Source organism: Lutra lutra, chromosome 3 (assembly GCF_902655055.1).
Source record: "Lutra lutra chromosome 3, mLutLut1.2, whole genome shotgun sequence".
Lineage (NCBI taxonomy): Eukaryota > Metazoa > Chordata > Mammalia > Carnivora > Mustelidae > Lutra > Lutra lutra.
Window position 1 is genome coordinate 109356653 of NC_062280.1, and position 20255 is coordinate 109376907.

General features: G+C 38.2%; 1 protein-coding gene across 1 annotated transcript in view; it reads left to right on the plus strand.

Moving 5' to 3' along the window:
- Window positions 1-20255, plus strand: part of CNTNAP5 (contactin associated protein family member 5) — an 847743-nt gene that overhangs the window by 150501 nt on the left and 676987 nt on the right. The gene's annotated exons all lie outside the window — the stretch shown is intronic.

Below are 20255 nucleotides of genomic sequence, written 5' to 3' on the forward strand. Positions count from 1 at the left end.
GTGATATTTTTACTGGGTAATGAATTTTGGTATTTCCTATCTATGAATCAATCAAATTATTTCTTTTCTTTTATACCTTAATAAATCATATTAAACAATTTTCTAACATGAACCATCTTTTTTTTTGTTTTTTAAGAGTTTATTTATTTATTTGAGGGAGATAGAGGGTGCACAAACATGAGGGAGGGGCAGAGGGAGAGGGAGAAGCAGCCCTCCTGCTGAGCAGGGAGCCCAAAAAGGGGCTTGATCTCAAGACCCAAGATCATGACCTGAGCTGAAGGCAAGCGCTTAACCGACTGAGCCACCCAGAAGCCTAAACATGAGCATTCTTGTCCTGTTTACTATTGCTGAACCCTCTACAGGATTCACTCTACTGCATCAAGTATTGGGCTCTCCTTAGGATTTACCTGATGTGGCCATGCTGGTGATCTTTAATACATGCTGGATTTGATACTACATCAAAAACTAATGATGTATGTTTGGTGACTAACATAACACACATACACACACACAAAAACCAAAAAAAAAAAAAAAATAATACATTTCTAGTTCTGTTCTGAATTCTTGCCTCAGTGGTGATGAGAGTAACCTAGAACTTTTTGTTCACTGTATTTATTAAGTTTCAGTAGTAATTGATTGTAGGATTACTTCCTCATTTATGCTCTGGACAGACATATGATTTTTTTTTTAATGATTTCGTAAAAATCCTGTTAAACTGGTACACACACACACACACACACACACACACACACACACACGTTTCTTCTTGAGAGACCACTGATTATGTAACATTTTCCCAAGATATGTCCCTTTAACTGGTTTTCAAATTTACTGGCATAATGTTCAGAATATCCTCCTAATAACTTGAAAATCCCTTCTGCACCTTCAGTCACACCCTATTTTCAATTCCTAGCTTTATTCAGGGGCTGAAGACACTTCTGTCTGATCCTGTATTTCTTACCCCTTTACCTGGGTCCTGATCCTCTTGTCCAGAAATTGTCCCCACTCTGGCTGCTTCCAATCTGCTTGGAAGATTTAACACCTAACTGCTAACTGAAACCTGGATTCCCCACACCTTGGGCATGCTCTCTTAAGGAGCGCCCTCCATCCATCCTCTGGAGCAGTCTCCTCTTCAGGCTTAACCTTCTCTGAGGCCAAAAGCTCTTTGGATTCAGTGCACACAGTATCAACACTTTTCTCAGCATCTATTTTGTTCATAGATGTAGGTGGTGACCTGCTATGCTTCATTTTATTCCTTTCCTAGACTTTTCCTTCATGAGTGCTAAGAGTAGACAAGCATGGCTTGTCTAAGATTCAGTTTAGCTACTATTCATTTTCTGTGATTCACTTGAATGATTATTAGTACCAGTATGGGACTCTGAGCCTTATAGCACTGCCCTCCCCTGATTTCTACCGCTGCCTGGACCACTCTGCTTTCTCCTAGTGCTGAGAGTATTTTCTTATCTGGAAACTGTGGAACAATGCCCAGGCTCCCCTACCCATACTGGCCCTTAAGTCTTAAGTAGCCAAGCAAGGAACACCTGGAGATGTGGCTCCTTTCCTCATTCCAAGGAGTGAGCTTCCTTCCACAGACTTCAGAGCAGTAGCATGAAATTCCAAGGTTGGAACTGACGAAGCCCTATCTCTTCTGTTTTCTGCTTCACTGTCTTGTTCACAGTCACCAGGGAAGTAAGTTTTCCTTAAAGGCCATCTTTCTACCCATTCACCTTAATGTTTACATTTTCCCTCAGTAGTAATTGATTTTTTATTTTGATTTAATCTATTTGTAATTGATTTAAGTAATGGATTTAATCTATTTTCTACCAAATGACTGAAATCACTCCACTTCTCAGGACCTCAAGCCTTCAATAGAGCCCTCCTCCTCTGTCCAGGATCTGTCTAAATGTACTAAAGCTCTGTCCTGTCTGGACTTTCCATCCTCACCACACTGCCTTCTTGGACTCCTCAGTCAGAGCCCAGTCTTCCAAGCCCCAAGATATCCCAAGTTCCTGTGAATGCTTTCCATTCACTTTTCACTTCCCCTCATGTTCATGTTCCCATTGCCCAGGTGTACACTTACTCGGGCAGCTTTATGGAGTACCTGCAATGTGCCCAGCCCTTGTTAAGCACTAGAGATAACATGGACGAAAAAGAGATTTGAAGCCTTCTGTAGATGAAGCATGTGGTTGTGCAGATAGACTAGAGCCCAGTCCTGTTTCATCCTGGGAGTGGCGGTGTGTGAGGACAGTGGAGAAGAACAGCCTCGCAGGGATGAGGCCATTCAAAAGGAGGATTTCTGCATCATGTAAGACCAGGGTGAGGTCTGAAAATGGGAGGAGCTGATTGGGAAAGAAGATGATAGACAGCAGGAAAATCAGGTAGCATTACTATCATGTTTATGGTGAGAAACTCAGGTTAGAACCAGAATTAGCCTGAAATATAAGGGGAATTTTAGGCTAATGAAAAATTTAGTTTAAAGCAAGTAAAGACTGGGGAAAGAGGCCTTAACAATATAATGTGCACATTAGTATCTGGAATATATGGTAGACTCCTAAGATCAATAAGAAAACAAGCAACACAATTAAATAACAACAAAGCAGCGGGCAGCAGCAACAAGTCGGCAAGGAGTATAAACAGTCACTTCATTCAAAAGGAAATGTACATAATTAATAGAATATTAAAAAGACAACCTCCCATGATCTGGCAAATATTGCTTACCTGACATATTACCCAAGACAAAAATATTTACGATATCAAAGGTTGAGAGATATGAGGAATAAATTAAAGCTATCTTATATTGTTGTGGGTGGGTACAACTTACTATAACCACTTTGAAGAATAATATGACAATTTCTTCTAAAAATGGAAATGTACCTATATTACAGGTCAGAAACTTTACCTCTAGATACATCCACACATGTACACAGTGATGTTTATTGTATGTTATTTGAATTAGCAAAAATACATACATATATACATACATACATACATACAACCTAAAGTCAATGGGAAAGTGAATGACTAAAATATAGATTATTCACACGGTCAAAACCAAAACACATCTTTAAAAGAAAGGGTAGATTTAGATGTATGGGTTGGGAGAGAGCTAAAAATCAGGTTTGACTGGAAAAAAAAAAGTTGCAGAATGATTTAACACTGACTTTCAGTTTTATAGAGTTATGTTTCATTCAGTTTAGTGAAATTCCAAATGATCCTGGAATTGAGAAGTTTCTAAGAAAATGTATGTCTGGAAAATTAGTGTTTCTTTTATTTTTCCCATACCTCCCTCCATCCATACCTCCCTCCTTCTCTCCTTCCCTCCCTCCTTCCCTTCTTTCTTTCTTTCTTTTTCTTTTTCTTCCTGTGGTAGGGGCTGTGGTTGGATATAGAGCTGGAGGCTGGTGAGTGATTTGCTGTAGGGGGGTGATCAGCAGAGGTTTGAATTAAATATAGATGCACTTATATTTTGGAATGCTTTATAGCAGTCATTTCGAAATGAGTCAAAAAAGTCATTTGTATTACTACTTTTTATCTTCTTTTAAAAGCCAGTGTATGAGCATAAAACTGTTTAATGTTAGTTGCAGTGCCAAGCAAATCAAGAAATAGCTTTATCTTAAGTCTATGAGAATTGAAGAAAGAAAAGGAGAGGGATAAAATTTTGGATAAAATTTTGATATATTTTGACAAAAACCCAGAGATATCTGCCCAATTCTATGTGAAAAAAAATTTATCTTGGTCAAATTTTCAGTTTCCTCCTCTTCCAATGAATATGTAGGTCCACATATTTCTTGAAACATCTTTCAGCCCATTCTCCCTCTAGAGGGGGCCATATTAGATATTTTTCATTAGTCATAGAGGGAAGAGTGTAGGCATATGTCTTCCACAGGTTGGCAGCCTACAGAAATGAAGACATGTATTTCATCCTTCTATATGACATCAGAGTGCAAAACACTGTCTAGCACTGGTATAATAGTCTTTAAAGATAACTAAATTAGGATGACAGATATAATTCTTCAGGGAGAGCCTTCCAAAGCCCTCTCTTAAGTATGTGCACTACTTATAAACCTAACCAAGAAAACTACAAACATGATTAAAGTGTTCCAATTTATAATTATGAAAATGATATTAATCAATCAAGTAATCAGGAGATATTTGACCCTAATTGCCTTTGGAAGAAGAACAAGAATGAGCAATTACTAAATCCTTACAATAAATGAAGTCCTTTATATGTTACCACATTCAATTTTCCTCAAAACAATCACACTAAAAAAAGGGTAATTATCTCATTTTATGTCAAAGAAAACAAAGTTCGTAAAGGTTAAATAAATTATTCAAGGGCATCCATCTGAGATCCTGTTCCTTTTATATGATACCAGTTCCCTGTGGGACTCACCATTAGGCTAGAGTACAGAGGCATGCGTAGGTCTCTTCCTGAGGCTCAACATCTAATTGGGGTGACAGTAACTATGATGTGTAGCAGTAAGTGACAGGAGCCACCCATAGCCTGGTTCCAAAGCAGGGAACAAGAGTTCAATCCATTCATTCAGAGATGGTATTTGAAAATGATCCAGAATGTTAGGATTTTGCATACGTGGATTTGTCCTCAAAAGTCGAATATATAGGTTTACAAAAGCACTATTTCAGGACACATTTCATACTCCACATTATTGTTTCATCTGAGGTATCAAAGCAGGCAAAGCACTGTAGACTCTGCCCATTAATCTCATTATGGATATAGTTTTCCCTTTTCCTTTCCCTTTGCCCCCAAAACAGTGTTTGCATAATTGAGGTCTGATCCATTTATGAAAAAAAACTTCTTGAAGCATGGTTTAAAGATCTATGTTGTAACATAAAACAGTCTTATTCTAATTCAAATATTAATATAATTATGTGTATGCTCTAAATTTCTGGAGCTAGCTAATATGAAAAATATTAATATGGTCATTGAAAACTCTTTCAAATCAAGGGAGAAGAATGCATTCGATCATTTAATTAATGTCCCTATAACTTTGACTGAGGCTTCTCTGAGCTTACTATTCTCAGTAGGACAATTACAGTGATAATTCAAATTCCATTACAGCGAGACTGGAGATGGATTGTGGGAGTATCACTGAAGCCTCATGAAAGTGATTCAATGGCCATCCTGAGAGGTTTCAGAAGAAGAGCTTGATTTTTACATGCTAGTTTCATGTTAGCATCTCTTCCGTAGTGTAAAGCTAAAGAACAAAAACTGTCATGCAGGTCTGTGAGTGGGAACTTGCTGGCCAGGTGGGGCTGGACTCAAGAAGAAATAGAAGGGCCAATTCAGGAGCAGAGTTTGCATGTCATCCTTCTGGTTAAGCCAGAAGACAGACAGTCTGAGGGTCCATAGCCAAGTTGTATAGGAAGATCCTCCAAAGCCTAGGTAAGCTTCTGTGAAGGACAGAAAGTTCAGGATAGCAGGAGGACTTATATCTGAGATGTCAGAGAAAACAAAAATTCTAAATTTCAAGAGGGTGAAACCAATCATTTGCTGTGCCAAAGCAGAGGCAGTAGAGTGCCCCTCACTCTGAATCAGTCATCACTCTCCTTTTACCTCCTCTGTGTGTGGTTGGCTCTGTAGACCCTGGAGACATTGTCTTGGGTGTGCCCAGGATAACTCTAAATTCCAGGTAATAGAATCTCTGGAAGGGACTTGAATGAGGTCCTCCTGAGGAAGTTTTAGTAGTGGACCTCAACCTATGCCTACTGATTTAGTCAATTTTTGGTATGGACATACTCTCATATGTATTGTAATAGAACTTGGCAGAGTATATATGAAGCTCTCTTGTATTTTTTCTAAAGAGTCTAAGATTCCAAGATTGGTCAAGATATTGGGGAAAAAATGAACAGAATGAACTGAAGGATCCTGGGTTAATTCTGCAGGATGGTAATAAGGTAGTTATTGTTAGCAGTCATTGGACAGATTTAGGGCCCATCCAAGCTCTGTGACCTTGGGCAAGTTACTTAAATACTCTGAAATTGCTTCCTTATTAAACCAGGAAAATAATACCTAATTCATAATTAGTATTAGGAGGAAGCAATGAAGTAATTTATGTAAATCCCCTGTCACAATGTGCTGTTGTCTGAATTCCATAAGTGGTGTGTTCTGTTGTAATGCTGGTAGTTATAGCAACTGGAACAGTATACAGATGGCCTGTTTTGTAAGATACTTTGTAATAAGAAGGGAAACTTTATCCATATAACTTTTCCATGCTGATAATCTTCCCTTCTCTTCATCTATCATTCTTTTTTGGAGTGAGACAGCTTTTCCAAGCTCTCTCTCTGTGTCAGACAGATTCTGGAGGTCCTAATCAGCCAGTGGAGTTGGTTACATGAAATAGTAAAATGAGATCAAGCTACAAGACAGAGGCCACAAGTATCCTAGGGCTTTCTCAACCCAAGTGTGGCATCTGAGATCTGGGAACTTAATCTTGAATCAGGATCTATTCCAGGGAGTGGTACCCCAGGAAATCAAAAGCAGAAAACCTTGACCATAATAGTCCACAGAAACCATGAGGATGCTGGAATGGGCTTAACTACTACAGCTAGATGACCAAAGTAGAATTCCACCAGGGTCCAACTCTTTTGAAGGCACAGGCACAGCAGGGACAAAAACAAAGCAAAATAAAACAAAATACTATCTAGTCTTAACATCAGTACATATTAAACATGAACAAATGACTAAATTTTTTCAACTTGTCAGTGTTCATATAAATTCAGTCCAAGTCTGTGTGGCAAATTTTGATTTAGTATCAAATGGCATGCATCCACATTTTCCTAAATTTACTCCCCAATTAAAATTCCATTTAAACAAACCAGAATGCCTTCCTCGCACATTATACTGACTCCAAGGAACTAGAGTCTGTGACCCAGTTCATCAAAATGCACTTGAAAAATTCTGTCTGGAACTCTCAGACCAATGCTGTGCATTAAAGGTTTTGTTTTGTTTTTCATTTTTTTTTTCATTCTGTCTTTTCTCTTCCAAAGCTTGACTCATAACCACTTGAGATAGAGCTAAAGCTGACAGAGAAAGTGAAAATCCTATGCCTTCTTGCCCGCAGGAAATGCTTGGCAGGAGATTTCCAGGCTGTGCTGTCATCAAAGCTAAACTTAACCTTGTTCAGGAAAAGAACCCTTCACTTTCAAACCAACTCCTTGTCAGACCCATTCAGCTTGCAGAGTACAATGTTGGGGGAAAAGGGAAGGAAGAATAGCAATGAACGCATTTCAGTTTGAGGTTATTGAGTCTTGAAATGGTGACTTCTCATGTTTTGCAATGACATTAAAGTTAAATGTCTTGGTTCACAGCCACTTACCATTCCCTTCATCTCCATTAATCTTTGCTCATGGTTTTGAAATATGCCACTTTCTGTCTTGAGCAATGGAATTAAATTTTCCTAGGATTATAACTGCTTTCCAGTGTGTCTTTTCTCTTGTTATTTGATTGCTAAAGATTCCCCCCCCCATAGAAGATATTTAGTGAACACAACACAATGTATTTTCCCTCTATTTTAAATCTGTTCATGCATAATTTGAGGGGTTGGGTATGGGAAAACTTGAACTCATCTGACCGTGACAGATTTGCAAACACTGAATACAACTCAAACTTTATTGATGCTTTTAAATTACAGCACCTAATACCTGGACATGTCCATATAACATTTATAGCATTTTATGTCTTCATAGCTACAGCCAACATTTGCTTAAGAGTCACAGTTGTAATTCAGGATGAGCAAGAAGAGCATTTTACAAGGAAAAGTAGAACATGCTGAAGCCTTTTGCCTGGAACAAGCTTTTATTTTTAGCCTGTCCCCAAAAAATCATTATCTAGAGGCCTGAAATGTCTCAAAAAATCATTATATTTGAGTGCCTGGTAGGTCACTTCATAGAGTTCTGCAGGATCAGATCATATTTGGTATCAGATGGGTAAGCTCTCTGGACCACAAAAACAATTGGTAGAATGGATTGTCTGTTGGAACCTACCCCTTTCTCGGTCTTCTGATGAGCAAACATTCTCTAGAGAATGTTTTAACAAATGGCACACCATACTTTGATCCAGTAAATCATATCCAGAATTTTTATTGATTTATATAAATGATAGCATTTCTAAAATTGAAATATGGTAATATGAGGGGCTCAGAATAATTAATATCTGTCTGCATATAATAAATGAAGATCTTCTCTCTATTGCTGTAGATTGGATATATTTTGTATGGGTGATAGGGTACAGAGGGTGGCAAAGACAAAAGGACCAGATTTGAGACTTAGCTCTGAACTCTGCCTAGTTCCCTCTCTTGCAGTGATTAAAATTTTTGAGAAGAGGATAAGCACATTAAGGTAGAGCCATCAGTAATCAATAAAAGGGAACCAGCGGTAAGTGGGAACCACTAAGGCCAGTTTATTCGCCACCCTTGCCTAGTTCCTATCCTCAAATTCTAAGAGCAATATTAAGAGAGGTCTAGTGATAAGTTAAAGATTATCATTGAGAACTGAAAGTGTTTTCACTTCCAAATTTTAGGATTCAAGTTTATGTACTCTCTAAACATCATTTCCTTACTCAAAAATCCATACAGGGGCTTACTGGATAATTATGATGTTATAGTTACCATTAAATGAACACTTTTATCTGCCAAGCATTATTTTCTCTGTTACTTATTCATAATAATTCTAATTTGTCACATTCTCTCTGGAGAATAGGCATCTGCATCACCAGTTTCCAGGGAGGGAAACTGCAGCACAGAGAAATGAATGGATTTGTCTAAATGTATCAGTAAGTAAGTAGGACAACCAAATGCATGGGTAGATTGATGTAGCCCACAGCATTAATGTTTTTATTCGACTCAATACTTGCACACTTATTAGATTTACACAGTCAGGATCCCCTCTGTATTTATTGGTCTCCAAACCTTGCTTTCTTTGCCAGCAGAACTGGGATGGAGGAGATGTTTGAGGCTAGAGCAAGTACTTTGGAGAGAAGATGTCTTTGTCTTTCCAGGTAACACTTGTGTGTTACTGATAACTGTGCTTCTCACCTGTTAGATGACCACCATTATGGCCGTCCTACTCACCTGAGACATTTTTTCCCCCAAAGATCAATTAAAGAAAGTATTTGGAAATCACACACATACAGAAATAGTATTGATGATCTCATCAAAATTCTCTTCAGGCATTCAGTTTTGATTTAACTCCCCTGTGTGACTTGGGCAGAGTCTTTACGGTTGTAGTCAAACGCTCTTCCATTGAGCTATACCCCCCAAAGTTTTGACTGTTGCCCAGACATTTCCCATTTTAGAAAGCTGCCCAGTTTCTACTCAGATTTTTAATCTGGATTAAAGACTTTCCTTCATTTATCTAAGATTCTACTTAACAAATAATTATTGAACAACTGATCTGTGATCATCACTGTGAAAGGCAAGGAGGATAGGAAGTAAGACATGGTCCCAGCTCTCAAAGAGCTTGATGCCTCAGGTGCAACAATATCATCAAAATAAAAGCTCATTGTTGTGGTAAGTCTTCCTACTGATCTACTGACCCCCCAAAGAAGAAGCACTTCTCTCTGCATGAGGAGATCAAGGCATGCTCTGGGAACATTTGTGTCCTGTGCAGGAAATAGGAGTTGATAGGTGGGCAAGCGGAAGGTGATATGGAAGGCTTTCAGGACAGAGTTACAGATGGAGGGGCATAGAAGTATGGCACAGAATGGTCCAGAAAGCTGTCAAGAAATTGTCCAGCTGTGAGCACAGACTGAGAAATAAGGAGTGCTATGAAATAAAATAACAAACAGTGTGATTATAAATGGATCTAGAGAGGCAAGGAACTAGAATTATATTCTTTTGTTGTTGTTGTTATTGTTGTTGTTACATAAATTAACCCATTTGTTATAGGCCAGCAATGTTTCAAATGGTGGGGCTTCTCCTGGTCTTTCAACTCCTTCAGTCATCTGATGGCTGACTTTGCTGTGACAGCAGAAGTGGTGTTGTAGGTCCAGGCACCACCAATGATAGTTTTCATGCAGGAGGCTCAATGGCATATCCCCATAGCTAATTTTTTCATCTTGGTTTTGCTGCAGAAGGAGCAAGTGTACTTGGCGTGCTGGCTCATTTCAATCTTTTTCACTGTTTTCCTGAGGAAAGCACTATAACTGATCCCATATACCCAGGATTCCGATCTTCTTGGTGGATTTAGCCATGTGGCTGCAAACCAGGTCTGAGCCCAGAGAGGAAGAGACTCGAGAATTGTGTTCTGAAAGCATGGGGAACTACGTACTTCAGGTCAATGTGATGTTTCTTTTTTACTGAATATAGTACTTACTGCTCACCTCTCCCTTTGGACAATTAAGGGTGTTCTGTTTTATAACATGATATGACTTGCCATGTGATATATGTGCGTGTATGTGTGTGTTTATTATTCTCATGACACTATTTATTGTATTTATCTAAAGGAAGATGAGGAGTATTAACTATACTTTGGAAATCATTCTAATGTGTGGTCATTCATCTCTGTTTTGCTTGATTTAAATTTGTTAATTTTAGAAACTGATCTGTAAGCTTCCAGGTCTCTAAAATGACAAAATAGATAGTCATTGAGACAAAACCTTTAAACTATCTTTTATTTTTACTTCCCTTTCAATGTACCAAGCAACAATGATTTTTAAGTGATATATACCTCAATTTTCTTACCTTTTCTCCATTCCAGTTGCCATTGTTTTAGTTCAGGCCTTCATTATCTCTTCTTTACTATTTCCATAGGCCTTGATTGGTTCTCCCTGTCTTTTACCCTCACTACTCTGTACCTATGCTTACTATGGACATGCACATATAAACATGCTCCGTTTTCTATGCCGAAACCAGAATAAACTTTCCAGAATACAAACTGGGGAGACTTTCTTGCCCAGAGCAGTGTTTCTCAGCTTTTTAAGCTTCTGATCTAAAAGCACAAACATAGCAGGACCATTTTTTAATATCTAATTTTAAAAAATACATCAGGAGCCCCTGGGTGGCTCAGTAGGTTAAGCCTCTGCCTTCAGCTCAGGTCATGATCTCAGGGTCCTGGGATCAAGCCCCGCATCAGGCTCCCTGCTCAGTGGGGAGGCTGCTTCCCCCTTTATCTCTGCCTGCTGCTCTGCCTACTTGTGACCTCTCTCTCTGTGTCAAATAAATAAAATCTTTAAAAAAAATACATCAAATATAAGGACTAGAAAGAAATCCAAACATGTTCTACAGCTTCATTCCTTGTAATGTCGTCTAAGAGCAGTGCTTCATATTCCTCTTAAGACTCACCGCTATATAGGCACCTGTGTGGCTCAGTTGGTTAAGTGTCTGCCACCTGCTATCAGTTCAAGTCCTGATCCCGGGGACCAGGGATTGAGCCCTGCTCAGTGGGGAGCCTGCTTCTTCCTCTGCTCCTCTCCTTGCTCATGCTTTCTATGTCTCTGTCTCTCAATTTCAAATAAATAAGTAAAATCTTAAAAAGAAAAAAAAAAAAAGACTCACCAGTATAATGGACCAGACAGCATGATCCTTGGCACATTGTGCTTAAGAACCGCTATTGAGGGCGCCTGGGTGGCTCAGTGGGTTAAGCCGCTGCCTTCGGCTCAGGTCATGATCTCAGGGTCCTGGGATCGAGTCCCGCATCGGGCTCTCTGCTTGACAGGGAGCCTGCTTCCCTCTCTCTCTCTCTCTCTCCGCCTGCCTGCCTCTCTGTCTACTTGTGATCTCTCTCTGTCAAATAAATAATAAATAAAATCTTTAAAAAAAAAAAAAAAGAACCGCTATTGAATGCATTTTTAAAAAAAAAGAAAAAAAAAAGATGATAAAACTTAGAAAGAGTACTGGGTTTGGTCTTAGAACATAAGTAATGCATACACGGAATGGCTCTTGGTACAGAATTATATTAAGAGCCCTGAAATGCTGATAAAGAAATAGTGTTAAAACCATCTGGATGGGAAAAGTCTGAAATATATAATAAAGTGTACAAAAATGTCCTTTTTCAAATGTAATGACTGCAAGTGGAAAGGGTGAGCTTGAATTTAAAGTAGAAAGAGTGACAACAAGTGAAGGAATGAACACATATCCAGACATGTGCCAACCACTGGGTTAAATATTTTACATGAATTGTCTTTTTTTGTTCTCATAACAAGCCTATGTACACTTATTATCCCCATTATACACAGAGAAGACTGAGATTAAGTAACATCCCAAAGGACATATAATTAGTAAGCTGCAGAGTCAGGATCTGAATTCAGACTGGGCTGGAATCCAATGTCTGGGCTCTTTCCAAATATACTATAGTCTCCAACTGGTCCAGAAAGAAAAAGCACACACATACACACACACACAGAGCCAGATTATGATCTTGAAAGACTACTGCTTCTGTCTCTGGGCTGTCATTATTTTTTCATCTAAAGACCAATAACGATCAATATTTGTTCACATTATCAGTACATGTTTATCCCATCCACTCATAAATGGTTGGCGTTGACCTCATTGGGTTGTGCTGTCAGCCAACTGGCCAGTTTCCAACCCAAGCCTATCTTTTTAATCAGGCCTTTTCCCTCAGTTCCAATGAGCAGATTGATGACACAGAGATGCTAGTGTTTCCTTTAGAAATTCTGTGCCCATGCCCATTAAAAACAAAGAGGTTTTTACAAATATCTAAGGATTGATCAATCTGCCCTTTAAAATCAGGGTTTCCAGAGAACCAGAATTTTCATTGTAATTTAGAACTACTTGATGCAAAAACTTGAGTAGCTATTGGAAGTTTAGCTTCATTGTATTCAAAGAAAGAATAGGTATCTACTGTAAAAGACACAGCTCCAAAACAGAAATTCTCAGCTCTGATTAGCACTGAATTGGCAGAAACACTATCTTTATAATTCTTCAGTTGTCTCCATTCTTTCATCTTAATACCCCATGCATAATCCTTTAAACAATTCACTTTTAAAATCTGTACTTTTAATTCTTTAAACCTGTGATCTTATTTTTCCCATTTTCATAATCTTCTTCATTCTATATATCCCATTCATTCATTTTTTTTTAGCTTTGCTTAAAATCTCAATAAACTCCAAACCTGACTAACACTGTACTTTGCAATGATGTGTGTGTGTGTGCATGTTGTGAGTTGTGTGTAATGCTGATAATTGTGTTCTATGGGGAGTGTTGATAATTGCAGATAGGAAGAAAGGAACAGGAGTACACAGAAGCAAAGTTAGATTTAGAATTTAAAATAGGTAAAATTTAATTATTTCAAAGATTGGCTTTTCTTTATTATTTGCTTTTAAAAATAATCTTGTCACGAATCTCAGTTTCTTGTATTCCAAAAATTTGCAGTCCTTTTTATTTGTGATTCTTGCCTTTTCTACCCATCAAAGACTTCCTGTCTTCTAAGTAATCCAGCTCCTCTATGAATGAGCATTCATAATCTTAAGGGTTTAAAAACTTTAGCATATTTGTATTTAGACACCACAAGTGATGCTTTTGGGGGTTATGGTTCTTGGTCTCTGATCAAAGCTGATCTCAACAACAGGCTCCTTACTCCTGACTCTGCTGATTGGACCTCAGTTTCTGAGTCTTCAACCAGCCTGTGACCCCATCAATGATGCTCTGACCTTATGGTCAGCTGAGACCTCATATATGCACACAACTCTCTCTTTGTTCCTTCATTTTTGTGATGCCACCTCTGGAAGCCAAATTTAAGGCTCACATACTATTAGGTCTTGGTGAGAGAAACATGTTGTTGAAAATAGGGGTTTAAAACTGTTGATTGAATGAGGATAGACACAAGTGGTAAACTGACAAGGCAGTTACCAAAATTGTCACGTGGTGTTCAAAAAGCCTGATATGGGATTAAGTAGTGGACAAACAAAAGGGAAAAAAAAATTGAGTACAAATCTGAGAGACCTTTCTTTCAACCGTTTATTCAACACATATTTATTGAACATATATGTAGTACTGGAGTAGAATAATATCCTTGCTCTACCAGGAGCTTTGTATGCTTTAATCACCCCACAATTAGTATATATATCCTGTGACTCACACATGAAGGAATTAGGAAACATTTCTTCAGTTAGGGGCACTTGGGTGACTCAGCTGGTTAAGCATCTGCCTTCAGGTTAGGTCATGATCCCAGGGTCCTGAGATGAGCCCTGCATCGAGCTCCCTACTCAGCAGGAAGCCTGCTTCTCCCTCTTCCACTCCCCCTGCTTGTGTTCCCTCTCTTGCTGTGTCTCTCTCTGTCAAATAAATAAATAAAATCTTTAAAAATATTCTTCAGTTATATTAAGTCATTGATATTTTATATTTAAGGTTAGAATAGAAAAAAAAGATAGTCAATATTCCTAACCCGAGAATAAAAAAAAAAAAAATCCATTAGTGGCGGTCTGGGAGTGAAATGGAGTATTTGAAGAAAGCAACTTAGAAAAACATATTTTTAGAGCATATTTTGAGTTTAGGCTAATTATGTAAGAGTCATGAGGGGACATTCTTGAAAATTCAAGAAGGGCCAAACTCACACAAGACAGTCAAATGGAAGACTCACCCATGTACATCTAGGAGGCATTTCTGCTGTCATTTTTAGGGATTGGAAGCCAATTTTCAAATAGGCGATATGCAAAGAATCATACCAACCTTGGTTCAAAGCCCAGCATAGACATTGACTAGAGTGTGAAATGGATTACAATCCTTGTAGCTGCCTCAGCCACACAGTACAAATGATGGTTTTCCTTTTGTTGACAACCTAGACAGACAGCTGTGCAAGACAGACAGCTCCTGCCGCTTTGCAATTATACTTAGTCATTTATTTATGATGTAGTCCTAGCAAGCCACTTATTTTTTTTATTTAATTTTATTTTTTCAGTGTTCCAAGATTCATTGTTTATGCACCACACCTAGTGCTCCATGCAATATGTACCCTCCTTAATACCCACCACCAGACTCACATAGCCCCCCATACACCTCCCCTCAAAAACCCTCAGTTTGTTTCTCAGAGTCCACAGTCTCTCATGGTTCATCTCCCCCTCCGATTTCCTTCAATTCACTTTTCCTTTCCTTCCCCTAATGTCCTCCATGTTATTACTGATGCTCCACAAGTAAGTGAAACCAAATGATAATTGACTTTCTCTGCTTGACTTATTCCACTTAGAATAATCTCCTCCAGTCCCGTCCATGTTGATACAAAAGTTGGGTATTCATCCTTTCTGATGGAGGCATAATATTCCCTAGTATATATGGATAATATCTTCTCTATCCATTCTTCTGTTGAAGGGCATCTTGGTTCTTTCCATAGTTTGACGACTGTGGCCATTACTCCTATGAACATCGGGGTACAGATGACCCTTCTTTTCACTACATCTGTATCTTTGGGGTAAATACCCAGTAGTACAGTTGCAGGGCCATAGGGTAGCTCTATTTTTAATTTCTTAAGGTATCTTCACAGTTTTCCAAAGTGGCTGCACCAACTTGCATTCTCACCAACAGAGTACGAGGGTTCTCCTTTCTCCACATCCTCTCCAATACTTGTTGTTTACTGTCTTAGCAAACCACTTATAATTGAAAGACAGTACCTCCATATCAAATCTAACACAACATTGTGAATAGAATTGCTTTTAAAGCTGGGAAAATACCCCAGAGCTCTCTTGTCAATTCCTGGACAGGACTAGCTTTTCTTCCAGAAACTCTTGCAGCCTGCTGCACCCCATCCATCACCAATCACCAGTACAACATAGCAAGTGAAGTGCCCATCTCCACCATGTTTGAGGAATTTGCTTTAATGGCCTTTATTAACTTTGAGGCCTGACAGACCCTCAGATGTCTAGAATGTGCTCAGTTAAGGTTTGTTGATTGAACAAATGAGCGATAACCCTTGCAATTTACATTTGAGGAATCTGAAATATAGAAAGGTAAAACCAGAAATATCGAAGGTAGAAGAGTGCCCAGGATTCCTGGATCCCAAGTTAAAGTTTTTTTTTACATGGAATTGTTCATAAACATAAGGAGCTTCTTAAAAATACATGTGGATTATCGTTCAACGCAAAGTAGATGCTTCGTTTCTTGAGCTCAGGGTCTGTGCCTTTGACTTTAATTTTGTCTTCCTACAACAAAGAGCACAACCATGTTTATTCAGCCGGTAGTCAAAAGGCAGAGACTGTATTAAGTTGGAGATGGATGTCAGGAGAGAGAAGGTTTAAACTTCTTTTCATCTATCTAAATTTCTTTTATTTTAGGGAGCCATGTTTCTTGTTCTGTTCATTATAAAGCAATTTATCTTTTAGGATTTCATGGTGGAAATTGGGGACGGGGTCAGATTTAAGAGTAATATTAGAGTATTTATTTTTGTTGTTTACTAAGTGAAATTATAGGTAACAAGGGGAAGAATAAATGAAGATAAAGGCATGAGTTGTCACTTCTAAGCACCATTGTAGGCACTACACAAAATGCATGCTTTATGTCTTTTAAACAAAGTAGGCCATTAAGTGTGAAATGCTAAGAGGAATTTTATCTCACCTATAAATACAAGTGAATCTTTTAAGCTCCAAATCCCCATACACAGACAATTTACTGTGGTAATCAAGATGATACTCACAATTTGACTTCAGGGCCATCTGTTACTCTATTGGTATTTTAATAATAATGAATAAAAATATATGTTGGTAACAAAAAGTGTTACTTAAAGTGGAATCATCTTAAAGAGTCAATGATAATTTCTAAAAAGCTGTGTAAATATCATATTTACTCAGAAGTCTCTTGTTTGCCTTTACCTTTTAATTAACGTGATAGAAGACCTTTAGTATGTAACCGTACGTATATACTAAGGAACAAATAATCCCCACTTCTTCAGACTGAAAATATCAAACAAAATGCTTAACTTGAGGATCCACACAAATATTCATAAGGAAACATATTACTTTTATTTATCTGTTCTTATTTTTTTCATCCTTCCTTTATGTTTTCTTTTCTTCTTGATGTTAAAGTTGTTGAACTAAGAAGACAAGAAAAAATAGAGAAGATATTCAAATTCTTTTTAAAATCCTATGCTATTCTTTACTGTTTTTTCTGTTATCCAGAAGATGCAACTCTGGCCCTCCTTTTGCACAAAGAAAGTTATTTGTTAAACAAATGTTATAAAACATAATATAATAAAGATTGCTGGACTTATGCAGATGTAGCAGGTAATTTTGAGCTAGCAGTCACCATTTATGAGTAAGGAAACCTGAGCTTTTGTCTAGGTTAGTCCATCAGTGAACTGAATAATCCTTAACAGCCTTGTCATCTCTCTAAACCCTGAAGTCCTCATTTGTAAAGTGAAGGGCTTGAATTTCACCACTTCATAGGTTCCTTGGGTTTTGGTATCCTCTTAGTCTATGAATGTAGGGCTAAGTCATTTACGGATGAGAATAGTGTTGTTCAGCAGTTACTGATTGGAAAGAGCTGAGTAACTTTCCATCATACACGTAAGCATGGATTTTTATCTGCTTGGGCATCGGATAGAGTAGAAAGTGGTCTTAATGTCATAAAGGAAAAAGGTAAAGATGGAAATGAAATTATCTGCTGAGGAAAATGGAGAATTAACAAATCACACGTGAGTAAGGTTTACATTTTTTAATAATAGCTTTATAACTTTATCTCCTTTTTGCAAAAAAAAAATATTTTTTTAAAGATTTACTTATTTATTTGAGAGAGAGCACTTGAGCAAGTGTGGGAGGGGAAGAGGGAGAGAGAATATCAAGCAGCCTTGTCACTGAGCATGAAGCCCAATGCGGGGCTCGATCTCAGGACCCCGAGATCAGAACCTGAGCCAAAACCAAGAGTCTGACACTGAAACAACTGAGCCACTCAGGCACCCCTGTAAAAAGTCTTTTAAAGATAAGCCCCACCCATGGGGTTTTTCAGAGTTTTGTTTTGAAAATATTCTACGATGCCAATGCATCCATTAAGTGTGAAAATGACATTCTAGTAAAATTATGAAGGTCTATCTCAGGTTGTGTGTTCTCTTGAAAGTTTGACTTTAGTCCTTTGGTATATTTTCCCCAAACTTCAAACTCTCTGCCCACCTGGGTTTATTCACCCTCTCCTCTCTCCTCATGTAAATACAGATAAACATCCACCGTACTTTTGGAGGAACTGACTGATAGATTTAGCAGTGTGCAGACACACTGTCAGAAAGCAGAGATATGAGTGGTGCCTAAAATGTAATGACAACACGGGTTTGCTTATTTAAAGCCTGCAGGAATGGTGGAGCAGATGGTGCTTTGTTTCTTTCCTTCCCATCCATGTGTTTGGTGTGATGTTGGCCCAGGCTCTGCAAGGCTGCCGATTCACAGAGAGGGAGGACTGCCCTGTGCAATGTTGTTCTCACTCTCTGGTGATTCTTTACACCCTCTTTTCCCGTCCATTTCATATTCTCCTTCTCATCTGGCCCTTTGTCAATGTTTAGTGCAAAAGAGTTATTGGTGACATCAATTATTGAGCAGGTATTGTGATCTACAATGTCTCAGAAATAAAATTGTTGAAATGGTTGTTTTTGATTACTGCAAATATTACAGACAATTCATATAGTGCTTCCTGGTTTCATTCTATATTTTATCCTTTAAAGGGGGTTTCTCCCATATTTTCCCATATCTTCTCATTTTGTTTGTTCTAAGATGGTGCTCTGGCTAGATATGTCAGAGATGACTCTCTTGATTTTGCAGACAAAGAAGTTGCTGGTTTAGTATATTTGAATGCATTAACTGGAGTCACCAAAGCAAGAGAAGAAACCAAACTAGAATGACGAACTCTTAGCTCTAGCCTTCCTGATAATTTCCACTATCCCCGACTGCCCCAAATCATGAATTAAAACATATATAAACTGTTCTCATGTATGCTAGATCATTTCTCTTCTGCTTTAAGAATAGGACACATGTCTAAAAATAATACACACTTTTGGAATTAGAATGGCTACATGGACAAATTCTTAATTCCCAGTGACCAGGGTTAATTTGATTAGAGGCCTGGTCTATTCTCAATTTAGGTGACATAAAGAAGGCAAACGGAGCTATGTACTGGCTGTGGAGGAGAGGTCTTTCTTCCTTTCTGATGTGAAATTTTCCCATTATTTTCATTTTTAAGGATAGAACAGAATTTCAGCCGTGTTCTCTAAAAGCCACTCTTGCAATGCACAAGGTTCGTGATGAGAGGAATCCTGAACAATCTCCTCTGGACCTTCCCTTTAGCAAAGACTGTTTATGATAAAGGTTGCTAATCTTCCAAGTGGAAACACTGACCCCACAAACTGAGATACAAGGAAGATACAATTCAGAAGAGGAAATGGCCATTGGGGAAAATGGCAGTTGGGGTCACAAGGCCAGGAAGCTTTGGAAGCTAACCTCTCCCTGAGGCCAGCAATTTGTGAAAGAGGAGACTGCATAGGGCTGGAGGAGACAGAGCAGATCACTTGCCTGGATGTCTAAATAGTTGGGTCCCCATTTTACTGGCTTGGGTGTAAACTTGGTGAAATTCCCTTAAATGTTCTCATCAGTTTTATCTATCATCTATCTATCTATCTATCTATCTATCTATCTATCTACTCTTTCTATTTCTCAATGGTCTCTGAGCTCTGTGAGGTCTAAGATTCAATTTTACTCAACTCTCTCTCCAATGCTTGTTCAAGTTCAAGAATAAAGTATGTCCTTATAAATATTTTTTGGACTGAATTAAATTGAAATGGTTAAGTCACTTCTATTCCTACTTTAAGGGAAACATGGGGTTAGGGGCACAAAACTCAAATATGTCATTGGCAACATATTGAAAAATCCTAAGGACCCAATAAAAATGGTAACATGGCATTGTACATGCTATATGTTTAAGGAATACTTAAATGTATAAATGTATAAACATGGCACTTTAAAAAAATCTTCAATTTGCTTGTGGAAGTGGGTGTCAGAGGGTTCTTAGCTATTGAGAAGTAGTGCAAGGAGAGTTACCTGAAATTGGAGGATGGTTTAACTACAGTTGCAGACAGGTGTGGCTCATAGCATAGCTGTGAAGTATGATGTTGTGTGGTGTTTGATGTGTGCATGTGTACGGGTGTATTGTATTTCCATGGGGGTCAGTTCCACTGAATTCAGTTTCCTGTATTTACCTAATGTTTTCTGATGATGAGATAGGTATAGGCAAATGTAAGATTTGCATCACATCAAAATTGTTTGCTAATATATAAATAGTGTAACCAATCTGCGTTTCCAAATTAACATATTGGAA